The sequence below is a fragment of the Pteropus medius genome, unplaced genomic scaffold (genome assembly GCF_902729225.1).
Source record: "Pteropus medius unplaced genomic scaffold, Ma_sr-lr_union100, whole genome shotgun sequence".
Taxonomy (NCBI): domain Eukaryota; kingdom Metazoa; phylum Chordata; class Mammalia; order Chiroptera; family Pteropodidae; genus Pteropus; species Pteropus medius.
In genome coordinates this window covers 1094141-1107978 of record NW_024345483.1, presented here as the reverse complement: position 1 = coordinate 1107978, position 13838 = coordinate 1094141, and the positions used below count along the sequence as shown (strand labels likewise).

At 38.4% G+C, this 13838-nt stretch overlaps 1 non-coding gene across 1 annotated transcript; it reads left to right on the top strand.

Moving 5' to 3' along the window:
• Window positions 1-13368: 13368 nt before the first annotated feature.
• LOC120611522 (U6 spliceosomal RNA) lies at window positions 13369-13475 on the top strand. The gene has a single exon (XR_005655220.1). It is a non-coding gene; the product is annotated as a U6 spliceosomal RNA (small nuclear RNA).
• The last annotated feature ends 363 nt before the right edge of the window (window positions 13476-13838 follow it).

Below are 13838 nucleotides of genomic sequence, written 5' to 3'. Positions count from 1 at the left end.
GCTAATATAATTCATATTTTTCCAACTGAATATAAATACAAATGCTTGGCTTTTTATTTAAAAAAAAACAATTAATAGAGCAAAATTAACTGACAGATTTAATGACTTTCAAGTTAAGACAGTACATTTAAAAATAGTGCTTGATTCTTTTTTCTTGAAACACTTTTAAATGGTAGAAGAAAAAGTATGCATTGTGGTAACTTCTATATACAGATTATCCCTCTTTTTGCAAATCTAATCTGTTCTTTAACACTTGGTTAGTAACAAATTTTCAGAGAACAGCCAGCATTCCATTATTTTGAGTGGGAAAAACAAAAATGCATTCTTAACCCACAGGAAAATGCCAATTTGTCAAATATCACTAAAACCCCTTTATACACCTATTTAACAATCCACTAAGGATTTCTGTAAAACAGAAATTACTTGTAATCTTATCTACTTATTTAATACTTGACAAATTCATTAGTAAATTTGTGTGTATGTACTAAGCCATAATATTATCCTCTACTCAGTGTATAGTATTGGGAATGGGTTACGTTTTCTTTCCACATCACAGTGTACATGTACATGTAAATAAATAACAATACATTAAAGATGTGCATTACCTGCCAGTAATACTTAGCAAAATAAAATAAACATGATAGTTTTTCAAGAGGTTTCTTATGATTGAAGACATGTTTGTGTGAGGTCTGGTGGTGACAGGAGGGAGCTGGAGGCTGTGGTCACTGTTACTATTTGGTGGTGGGAGGAGGTAAGGTAGAAAGAGCTGGTGAAGAAACGAGTTAAACAGGAAATGTCTGAGATACATCTGTGTTTGGATCTAAGGAACCAGGGGAGAATCTTTCTTTCCTGGAGGAGAGTTAAGAGGTGTTTGGCTGTGAACCATTGTCTAAAGTTACACACAGGGCAATGCGATGAAAAGCAGAGCTCACAGTGGCACTCTGTTTGCATTCCCTTTGCTTGGTGTTCTACAGTTCTCACTAACAGAAGACTGCATTTGTACATTGAATGTGACAGGTCTGCTCATACCATGATCACACTCACTTGCACAAGCAAAATTTTTTTTTACAAGGATTTTAAATTTCTTGTAAATATTCAGCATTTGTATTTGTGGTTCATAGGCATTGGGGACACGTGCATGGCCAACCTTAAGACTAATTGCCATTCGACTTTCCTTTTTATTTGTTTGTCCCAGCTGTATTGAAGTATAATAGACAATTAGTAGCTCATATTTACATTGTACAATTCAATGAGTTTTTAAAAATTATAGTTGGCATACAATAATATATTAGTTTCAGTTGTAGAATAATGATTAGATATCTATATGACTCATGAAGTAAATCAGGTACCCCTCTTCTCCCTCACATATTTTTTTACAACACCGTTGGCTATTTTCCTTATGCTACACTTCATATCATCATAACTATTTTGTATCTATCCATTTGTACTTCTTAATCCCTTTGCCTTTTTTCACTGTTCCCCCAACCTCCCCTCCTGTCTAGTACCCCTCAAAATATTCTCTGTATCTATAAGTTTGTTTCCATTGTTGTTGTTGTTGTTGATTTTGTTCTCTAGATTCCACACGTACGTGAAGTCATATGGTATTTGTCTTTCTCTATATGACTTACTTCATTCAGCACAATACCCTCTGTGTCCATCAAAGCAATACTTTCTCCATCCTTTTCCTTTTAGTCTTTTTGTGTCTTTTAATCTGAAGTGAGTCTCTTATAGGCAACATATGTAGGGGTCTTGTTTTCTTATCCATTCAGCTTCCTTATCTTTTGGTTGGAGCACTTAATTCTTTTCCATTTCAGGTACTTGTTGATAAATATGTAGTTATTACCATTCTTTATTCATGTTTTTGATACATGTTTTTTTTTCTTCTTAAAGAAGTCCCTCCAACATTTCCTGTACCACTCACTGGCTTGGTGCTGATGAATTCCTTTAGTTTATTTTTTGTCTGGGAAGCTTTTTAGCTGTCCTTCAACTCTAAATGATAGTTTTGCTGGATAAAGTATTCCTAGTTATAGATCCAGGATTTTCAACACTTTGAATATTTTGTGCCAAGCCCTTCTGTCTTGCTTAGTTTCTTTTGAGAAATTGGCTGCCAGTCTTATGGGTGCTCCCTTGTAGGTAACTAACTTCTTTTCCCTTGCTGCTTTTAAGATTCTCTCTTTGTACTTAACCTTTGGCATTTTAATTATGATGAGTCTTGCTGTGGGACTCTTTGGGTTCATCTTTTTGGGGACTCTCTGAGCTTCCTGGGGTTGTATGTCTATTTCTTTCACTAGGTTAAGGAAGCTATTTCTCCAAATAGCTCTTTAACCATTGTTCCCTTTCAGGTACCCTATGACCCAGATGTTTTTACATTTAATTTTGTCCTATAGGCTCCTTAAATTATTATTATACTCTTGTCTTCTTTTTCCTTGCATTCTGATTGAGTGTTCTTGGCTTCCCCATCCTCTATATCAGTGGTTCGATCCTCTTCTTTATCCACTGTGTTGATTCCCTCTAATATACTCTTCATCTCAGATAATGTGTTCTTCATTTCTGACTGGTTCCCTTTTATAGTTTCCATTTCCGTTTTTATGGATTTTTTCCCTTTGTTAAAGTTCTCACTGAATTCATCTACACTTCCCATAAGTTCTTTGAGCTTCTTTAGAACCAGTATTTTGAACTCTGCATCTGTTAAATAACTGGACTCCATTATTCCTGGATCTGTTCTGTTTTCTCATATGGTTTCTGCTTCTTTGTCTTCCCATTTTGGCTGCCTTTCTGTGTCTACTTCTATGTACTAAGCAAAGCTCCTAAGTCTCCCGGTTTTATTAGTGTGGTTTCGTGTAGTAGGTGTCTAGTGGCACAGTCCTGAGAGGGGTTCAGCTGCAGGCCAAGTTTAGCCCCCAGCCTGTGCCCCTCCGGGGCCACCTCTTAAGATTGAGCAAGCAATCCATAGATGTTGTGCTTATAGTTGCCTCAAGAAGCGACGCCAGAAACTGACGTCAAGTGCCACCAGTGTGGGTCTTTGTGCTGCTCAGCAAGGGGCACCTGACTAAGTGAGGACACACCTGGATGTGGCTTGGGTGGGGTCGTGAGTTGGGGGAGGCGAAGTTTCAGGGAATCCTCTGGGTGGGGCGACCTCTGTTACCCAGTTTGATGATCTCTCAACTTTGTTGGTGCTGTGTTTGCACACTGGAAGTGGAGAGGGCTCAGTACAGGAACAATAGATACTGCCACCTCTTCTGTCCAGGAGAGAGCCTCACCCTGGCCCTGATTCTGACAACTCGGTGTCCCCCTGTCAGTCCCTGTTGCTCACTTGCGCGCCCCACCCCCCCCCCACCGCAGCAGCAGCTAACCTGGCATTGAACTCAGAGGGAGCAGGTCTGTCACCGCGAAAGTCCACTCACAGACACGGCCCCTTTAAGAGGCGTCAGCACCTGCCACTGCTATGGCCTCTGTCCCACTCAGCCTCTGGGGACTGGGCAGTCTCGCATCTTCACCCCCTCCTACCTTCTTCCATTGCAGAGTGATTTCTTAATTCTCTCCCTAGTTGTTGGGCTTCTGTTCATCTAGGGCCCCAGGCGATTCTGCTTGCTGTTTGCTCTGTTTCCATTCCAACTTTGATGTGATTGCAAGAGGGATAACAGAGCCTCTATCATCTACGCCATTTTGCCCGGTCTCCATTCAACTCTCTTAATGTGTTTTATCCCTCTCAACTTTTCTTGTAATGCATGTGCTTATTTAGTCCTCTTAGGCTTGCCCATTTCCTTCATTAGTTTCTCTACTTTATTAGAAGACCTTTTCCTGACAATGTAGAGAAGAAAATATCATAAAACATAACATGTTTAAAAATGTGAACTCTCAGGAGAATAGCTGAGATACAATAACAGCAAACCATATTCTTTTGCTTAGGAGCACATGACTTAAACATTTTCTTGCATGCAACCTATAGATTTATATAGTAGGTTTGAGTAGTGAATTTTTGTGTTTATTATCATATCATTATAGCAGATATTCAGATAGTGAGAGCTCAGAGTGAGGAGGTCTGCATTTTATTTTTAAGTAGAGCTTAATTGAATGAAAAACATTCCGATGCAGAAATGAGCCAATTATTACATCTATGCCACAGATCTCCACAGAATATAAGAAAAGTGTTTACTTGAAGCCTAAAATCATATCCTTTCTAATATTGCAAGAAATTGTCACTCCAGTGTAGATGAATGCACTATAGTTTTATATATTCTATACTTTCATAAAATATTACTAAATTTCTTTCAAAAATTAGGCAATGGATTGTTTACCATGTAGGCAGTAAGATGGAAAAATGGCACTTAGGAAAGCAGTGATGGATTTGATGAAGAAAATTCTGTCCATTTCAGTTCCCTATCCCTCGTATCTCTCCCCTCTCTTTCAACGGCCACTGTTCTGGCTTCAACCACCTCGGCTCTCACATGATGGATCGTTGGTGGACATAGTTCATCCACTAGCCTGAGGTCTGTAAGGGAGGCACTGTCAGCCTCATTTTTTTCTAGCACAGAGCCTGACATTGAATAGGCAGAAACGAACATTTGCTCAGGGACTGACTGATTAAATGATCTTATCAAAGTGGTAATCCATTCCATGCCATGAGACCTTTCAAACATAACACAGTATTGTTATAAATTTGTACAAACCAGTATTGCCTTAATTTTTCATAGATGTCTTCCTTGTCCTCAGGATATTTTCAAATAAAAAGAAGAAGAGATTATGGCATGTCAGGGTTGTAGTTTGCAGGCACGCCGAACACTCATTGATAATCTGGCTCCCACTTTGTAGTGTAAGGGATGGTTAGAAAAGTAATCAGGTGCAAAGGTCATAGGGACCAAAAGCTCCCAAAATACTTGTGGAACCTCTCTTGGACATTCTGCATGTTCTTTGACAGGTGAGAAGCATCCCACAAAGAGGCTTGAAAGCTTTGTGTATGCTTATGAACTGTTTAGAAGAAAAGGTCTGTTTCCATGTAGGATGTCCTGTCCTTGCATATTTCAGATTTGAGGCTAAAGAGTCTTTCATTTCAGGAAAGGGTCTCAACAGCTGGATTATCTTCTTTCAAAGCTACTGATGCACTGGAGTAGAAAGTCTTGCTTTCTTGGGCCATTGAAGATAGAAACAAGTAAGGGATAGCTGAGAGTTGGCAAGGGGCGGGCAAATACTATGTTATTACTGCTAGAGGCAGAAGGAAGCACCTAGCACGCTTTTAGTTTGGCTAATTGTATGTAGAGGTGAGATCCACATTCCTGTCGTAGCATCATCTTAATACAGATCTATCTGTATTTGATCCTTCATGATGTGATTTTATGTTTATTAACCTAGTTACTTTCCACAAATCTATAAGGTAGATTTTAGCTCCATTTAAAGATGAGAAAGTGCAGTCGATTTGTCCAAACTCACACAGTGGTTAAAGAGTACACTAGAAATTGGAACCCAGATTTTCTTGGGCTTGTTCCTGTCGGGACACCAGGTTCAGGAGCTGTGGCTGGCATGGGATTCCAAGTAGAAAATTCAAGAAGTCTTTGGGAAGTACTTTCTTGTGGATGTTACTGAGATATTTTTTTTCTTAAATTTCACCTTAAATTTAGCAGGAGAGACGAATTAGTAGGGTAGGAGGCGATACCGATTTGCCCTAACACTTATTTATGAAAATAGTATATTTTCACCCCAAGGTAGAGTAGAGAACACTGGAAAATCACATGACAGGTATTTCCCCTTGCTTGCAGTCTTTGAAAACTGCCACAGTGCTGCAGTTGCTCCCTGGGGAGACTCTACCCTGTCAGCACCCACGCCAAAAAATAATAGGCCTGCTTAATTTCCCTTTCAACTCGTTTCAGTGAAGAGTCATCTTGTACAAAGTTGTGGGGAGAATTTTGCAAAGATGTACGATGGTCCCAATTAGTGAGGTTTTGTTGTATGGAACCTTTGTCCTACATAGCACTGACTTCATTCCTTATGCCCACCCCATCTTGAGCAGGGAAAGGGGCAATTTGGTTGGGTTTCTTTGCTGCTAAGTATCTAACTTTCCCGGTCTCATCACCTCAGTCCCAATGCAACTTATTCATACAGCAAATATTTAGCATCTACTCTCTGGGCGGTTCCATTCTAAGCTCTGAGGGCACACCACTGAACAAAAATCCTTATCTCTTTGAAGCATATATTCTAGTGGGGGAGAAAGATAATAAATCAACAGATGAGAGTAGGTGAGATGGCAAGGAGGGCCAAGGGAAAACATTAAGTAATGAGAGGGATAGGGACTGTTATGGAGAAGTTAAATTTTATTAGGTTTTGCCATACACAATTGACATTTTTGTAGGTTAAAAGATGGTACAATATGAGCAACTCTGAATGGTTTAAGGTAATAGATAAGGTGACCAGCTAAGGCCTCAGAAAGCGGGCGACTTTTTAGTTACCTGAAAGGAGTGGAGGAGCAAGCCACGTGGATTTGGGAGGAAATATTCCAGAGAGAAGGAAAAACAGGTGCAAAGTTCCTGAGGTAGGAACACATTGGATATGTTTGAGAAGCCAGTGTGGCTGGAGCAGAGTCAGCAAGCAGGGGGCAACCAGTATGGAGGGAGGGCAGAGAGGAGCAGAGGACTAGAACATGCAACACATGGAGAGGACTACAACCAAAAAGGCAGGAGAATCTCTGGGAGGGGAACTGGGCCTGTGTCAGCTTGCCCATGCTCCTGTGGAATAGCCAGGAGATAGCCACTCTAGAGGCATTCAGCATTATTTCTTCCTGCTTTTCACTGCTATGTGAAGCCTCAGGCAAGGCACTCTGCTCTCCCTCTGCGAGTAACTTGGCTAATTCGACTCCACACTGTCTCCTGTCACTTTTGCAAATGCTGCGGAGGTCTTGTGGTATAGTTATAACAAAGAAACCCCCAAACAAAACAAAAAAATCCCCCACATAGGTTTGGGATATTTTAAACTACTATATTTGGATTTTATTTCTGTTTGGCCATTTATAGGTTGTGTGATCTTGGAGAAGCTTCATTAAGTCTCATGTAGAGACTGATGAAAAGAAGTCTAATAAATATCAAAGTTTGGAAAAACCTGGGATGAATTATCTGAGTATTAGCCTATTTATGAAAAGTAGTTTTGGATAAATATGCTAGCAGCTGCTTTTTCTACTGAGACAATTAACAATGGAATATTTTTTTCTCATGGTTTTCATTTGTCATCCGGTAATGAAGATGCCAGGCTGTGTATTAGGTCTCCGAAGAAGTTGGACAGGGCTTAGCTCTTTTGACGTAATGCTTTTTGCTTCACCCATTTTTTTTTCCTTTACCCATTTTTATCCCAGGATATTCTTTTGTTTTAGCTCCATTAATTTTTTTTTTTAATTTTTAACTTCTTATTTGAATTTTGGCAGGAACTACCATTTGTATTCTCCTTTGCCCATACTTAAAACTGTTTGCATTTCCGCCATTTGCTTTATCATTATTCTCTCTGTCTTTCCTCTCCATCCCCCTTCTTCCTTTTCTTCCTTCTATTTTCTCTCCTCTCCTCTGCCTCTGTGGTCTGCATTTCCTCATTTAGTATTTATTTATTGATTTGTTAATTCATTGGATTGTATTTTGCTATTACTGTTTATTTCAATGCTCAGATTGTCCCAGAATCGACCAGCCCCTTCCATTTGGCTCTTGTGTCTTTTTGATGCTTCTCACCATTCTTGGAGCGTTCCTTACTTTCTGGCACTATATAATGTTTCAGGTTCGTTTCGTACTCTCTCTGCCTCAGCCATGAAATTAGCTGGTTCTCTAAGCCTTAGTTAAAGGAACCCTGGCTTCTTTAAGTGGAGATATTTAGAAACCAATACCTGGGCACTACTTATGCTCACTGTCACTGCTTTGTTATTGCTTCTAGGTACTTTCATAACTAGGAAACGAATACACACGTATACATAGGCATAAAGATCTATATATTTATTTGCATATCTACCCATCTATATGTATATGTACTTTTGTGTGTGTTCGTATAAAATATTACAAACCATGGTTCATATTCATACTTCCTACTCTAAACCAACGCTGCAGGGCTCATTCTAGTCTTCCCATTTATACTTTTGCAGCACTCTTCTATGGTCAGAGAGGCCTAGCCTCATTATCCTCAATATATTTACTCATTTGTTCATATTTAGAATGCACAGAAAGTAGTTTTAAGGTTGCCAAGTCAAGGTCATGGTGAAAAGCAAACCTCCTCAACTGAGTACATTTTGTTCACATTTTAAGGGAAAATTTGCATATAACGAAATGCATAGATCTTAAGGGGATCATTGCATGAGTTTTGATAAATGCCTAAACCCGTGCAACCCACATTCCTATCAAGACATATAATATTTTCAACACACTAGAAAAGCATTTTGTGCCCCTTCCCTCTTATCCCTCACCTAGAGGCAACCTGTGTTCTGATGTTTTTTCACTATAGATTAAATTTTCCTTTACTATAACTTCATAAAAATGGAACTATATAACATATAGTCTCTTGAGTCTGCCCTCTTAAACTCAGTGTGATGTCTCTGAGATTCATCACGTCATAGTATCAGTAGTTCATTCTTTTTTGTTGCCGAGAAGTATTCCATTCCATGAACATACCACAATTTGTTAGGCATTTTCCTTTTAGTGGACATTTATTGCTAGTTTGGGGTTACTACAAATAAAGCTGCAATGAACATTGCTTTACAAGTCTTTTGCGGACAAATATCTTCCATTTTTAAATTATTAAGCAATTTACTTGTTAACTTATACAGCAAAATTAATTTGTTTTCTCTTGGTGTACAGTTTTGTGGTTTTTAACACATGCATAAATTTGTGTAACCATGACCGTAGTCACAATAAAGAACAGTTTAATCAACTCACAAAAAACTTCCTTGTGCTGTCCCTTTAGAATCGCCCCACCACTGTCCACCACTGATTGATCATGCATCTCTATAGTTGTGTTTTAGAGAATGTCTATAATTAGAGTCATGCAGTATATAATCTTTAGAGATTAGCTTCTTTCCCTCAGCATGATTCCTTTGAGATTCATTCGAGTTGTTGTATGCATCAGTACTTTTTATTGCTGCGTCGCATTTCATTGTATGTATATACCACACTTTATTCATTCACCTGTTGAGGGACGTCAGGGTTATTGTTGGGTTTTGGCAATTATTAATAAAGTTGCTTTATAAACATCTGCGTACAAGTTTTTGGTGGACATAAGTTTTCATTTTGTTTCGTTAGAGTAATGAATTATGGTTGCAGTTTGCATTCCCCTAATAACTAAAAATGTCAAACATCTTTTCATCATTTGAATATTTAAACATTTTGCCTACTTTTTAAATTATGTTGTGTGTTTTCTTATTATTGAGTTTTCAGAATTCTCTGTATATTCTGGATACAAGTCCTTTGTCAGAGAACTTTCTCCAGTCTGTAGCTTCTTTTTGCATTCTCTTAATAGTGTCTTTTGCAGAACAAAAGTATTTAATTGTGAAGGAGGGTAATTTTATCATTTTTTGATGTATTTTGCTTTTGGTGCCATGTCTAAGAATTCATTGCCAAACTGAAGGTTATATCAGTTTTCTCCTTTTTTTCCTATAATTTTTATAGTTCTAGGTTTACATTTGTATCTGTGATCCAGTTTCAGTTAATATTTTTTATAAAATGTGAAGTTTAGGTTGAAGTTCATGTTTTTTGCCATATGTATGTCTGATTGTTCCAGAACCATTTGTTGAAACAGATCTCGTCTCTCTTGTTCAGAAGCTTTCAGTGGCTTCCCCTTGTTCCTAGAATAAAATCCAAAATCTTTTTGTATGCTCTGTAAAGCACACATGTTCTCATGCCTACTTATTCTCAAACCTCACTTTGTGCCTCACTCTCTGTTTATCTATCATATTCCAATCGCACTGGCCTTTTTTCTTCTGTGAATTCTCAAAGCTGTCTTCCAACACAGAGCCGTTGCACATGCTTATGTCCTCAATCTGAAAACTTCCATTAGTGTTGTCACATGGTTGGCTCACCATTCTCCCTTTTGGTTCTCTTTCTATGATACCCTGCCCTTTTCCTTCATAATGCTTTTTGCAATTTGTAAATGGATAGCTATCTTTGGGCTATTCGTTCATTGTCTGGGTTCCCCATGAAACTGTAAAGTCCACGAGGCTGTGCTCTCGATATCCAGCAGTGTGCCTGCCCTCATCAAACTTCCTGCCGAGTGCAGAGGTGGACAAGTGAACAAGAAACCATAATGAAGTCACTATTCCATGTAAATGGCATCTAAGCCCTTTTACTGTACCTTTGTTTCTATTTCTGCACTGACTAAAATGTCCTGGCCCTCTATATTTTGTATGCTCAATTCCTGCTCGCCATTCAGAAACCAGTTCATTCCGCCTCCTCCCAGAAGTCCTTCCTGAGCCTGGGTTGGAAGAGCTCCCCTGTCCCTGCTTGCTACTTTCCTATTGACACTCTCCACTTAGCTTTGAGATCACAGGGTTGGACTTAACCTCTTCTAGAGAATCCAAAGGTCCAAGAGGGATGTATCTAAATTACATCCAGCTTGTGTCTTCCTCAGGACAGAGTAGCTCATCTTATTCAATTAACTCACTTTCTGATTTCTAGGATACAGGCGTGGGATTAGCCAGTGTCCATCTTGCCACGAGAAACTAAGGAGGCTGATTTGCCGAATGAAAAAGGAAAATAAGGCCAAATTTAGTGTCATCTTATATTTATACAGCCAACACTGAGGATGCAGCAAAGAACTATGAAAAGTTTTTTTCTTTTAACATAAGCTGGGACTTGATTGATTTCTGTTGCTTTATTTCCCCATCTAGTCCTATAAAAGTTGCAGAAGAAACACATAGAATGTTCCCTTTAAGAAATGATTGAGAGAGTAGATTAAAAGGAGGGAGATGGAGGTGCCAAATCAAACATGGGCTGTCTGGCAAAACCTTACCATGAACATATGTACCCATGCCAAGCCCTCTGAAACCACTGGCTGCATTAAAAAGAAGCTGGTCCTCCTCTGTTTTGCGGTGTAAAAATGTTGTGTACATTTCTTTCCTTTGAAGCGCTATGGCAAGAGAATCAATTTGACTCAACCACGATGACCTTTAATTCATAAAAAAGTTTTCAGATCGTTTCAAGCTGGAAGAACTATTTGATAATAAAGCTAAATATGAAAATAATGAAGTATGTAAGTACATATGGTACCAGATAAATTATAAAAACACATCTGAGTTGTCCGTGTAGTCCTTCAGAGACTGTCTCTTGGAGCAGGAGATGCATCCCCAAAGGACACCTCGTTTTCCGTTGGAAGGCTTGGCTTAAAAGGCTTATTAGTGGGAACAGAGTGAACTCTCTTTATATCTTACCACACACTGCTGGTCTTAGTATAGTTTCTTGTCTGATTTATGAATTTCTCCTGGAATGAATTTTACACAAATATATGATGGGGAACTGTGGAACCTTGACATTCATTCTGCCTATGAATGTCTTTAGTGTTAGCAGCTGGCATCCAGGCTGGAATCGAGGCATGTTCCAGTGACTCACCAACCAAAACTATATGTCGCTTTCTGTACTTTTGAAAAAGAGGCAGACCACAGAACACTAATCAGATTCTAAAGGTGATTTTTTTTGTTTGCTTAATATTTCTGCATTGTTCAGAAGAGGCCAATAATAGCAATATGCTTTTCGAGATTATAAAACCTTGAAGAAAAAATTTTTTTTGTTATTGATGACCTACTATATTTTCATAGCAATAGGATTTTTATTTACTTAGTGTTTGTCTGCTTTGTTTTCATTCTTTGAGATCAGGGCACTGCTTATCATAGGTTACTTGCCCTTCGAGGTACAGGGGACATCAGAGTACGATTTTTGCCATATTGATGATTTGTACAGACTTTCTTAGTGTTTATGAATATTATGCATTTCTTGTTTTTCCATTCTGGTGAGGAAATAGCACTGAGTGCCATTAGATGTTTTTCCTCTTTTAATGTGTTTGTGGAAAACTAGTGTAACCAGAAAAGTACATCGGAGAAGTTCAGACTGGCCCTTTAGAGAGGAGTGTTTTCTATGAAATGAATGGAGTAAGCCTTTGGTGGAGATTTTCCCATTTGGACTCCATGCTCTGTAAAACACCAAAATGTATGAGGGCTGGAGCCACGTGAGTTTTGATCCTTTTTAGTTGTGTATTGGTAGGGGTTGAGAGCAAGTTTGTTAACACATAACTAAGATAGAGATTGAGTTTTCTTAGCTATGTGATAAAAGTAATTACCTACCAGGTAATTTTTGAAGGGATCTCACATTTTAAATAGTTGAAGATTGACATTTTGTTTTAAATTTTCACATGCTAATTCTGAAATCATCTGAACTATTCTGTATGATATAGGTTCAATTATATACCAGCTTAGATATATTGGCTTTAGATATATCAGTTATATTTTAAATATATCTCAGCCCATGCAAAGAATATGATTTTAGAGCCACAAGAATCTATTCCTATGGTTTGAACAGGAAAAAGGGAAGATGTCATTGGCTCATTTGGTTTGCAGTCCTTAAGTCATCTTCTCATTGGCACTGATCCTCGTTGCACTTCATCCGGGGAGCAGTGAGGAGTGCGAAGAGCCAAGTATTTCCCAAGCCATCTTAATTCACTTTCTGCCTGTCTCCCAACCTTTGTGCATGTGCGCACTTACACACATGCAAACATACGCACATGTACACACACACACACGCACAGACCCCAAACTCGTCCCTGCTATATCCTTTTTGACCCTGGAGCAGTGGGTTCAGAAAACGCATACTCTTTATGCTGAAACTTGCACCTAAAAACTGCCAGGGCCTTCATTCAATATAGGATAGACGATGTTATAAATTACTCGACTGGAGAAGACGGGTAGATTCAAATAGCACACTCCTTCCATTCAGAATATCTGAATGAAATATACTTCGACCCTTCCTTAAAAAAAAAAAAAAGAAAGAAAGAAAGAAAGAAAAGAAAGGAAAAGTTTTTGAGACTGAAAATTATCATTTAAACCAAAAAATATTTCTGGAAGCAGTCACTAAGAAAGTGTTTCCATATTCATATGCTAATGTTTTAAAAAGATGAGGGTTGTTGTCCCTTTGTTAGCAAGAAACTATAATCTCAAACCACTTCATGTCCATCAAGATCCTTCCCAAGTGCAAATAGACTGGGCATCTCTTGTGGGATTCTGTTTTCCATTGACTTCCATAGTCAGTAGGGGAAAACAAGTCTTTGACCTGCTTGTGTTTTTTCAAATTTTGATGTCTATTTATTCATAGTCTTTCTTTCATTTGAGAGAAGTCATGATCAGTTTCAGGAGACGTTAAAAAATTGGAGGGGGTCTTCACTTTGGCAGCACATATAGTAAAATTGGAACAATACAGAGAGGATTAGCATGGCCTCTGCTCAAGGATGACGTGCAAATTCATGAAGCGTTCCATATTTTTAAAAATTTTTTTTTCTTGAAAAGCTTTCTCAAATGATCAATTTGTCCAGTGGCCAATTTCCCAAGAATCAATTCATGCAAAACCAATCCATTGAACGATCGGTAAATTTACAGCCTTTACCCAAATGTATTGATTTATCAAAAAACATGTCTGAAAGGGACCACATAAGTAAATACTTTAGACATTACAGACTACATAAGGTCTTTATAACATTGTTTGTTTGACAACCTTTTAAAAAACTAAAAACCATTCTTACCTCATACAAAAACAGCCTGCTGCCAATTTTGACTCACAGGCTATAGTTTGGACCCCTTATATAGTCAAATAATTCGTGTTTTTTCATATGACTAAATTATTTCTAAA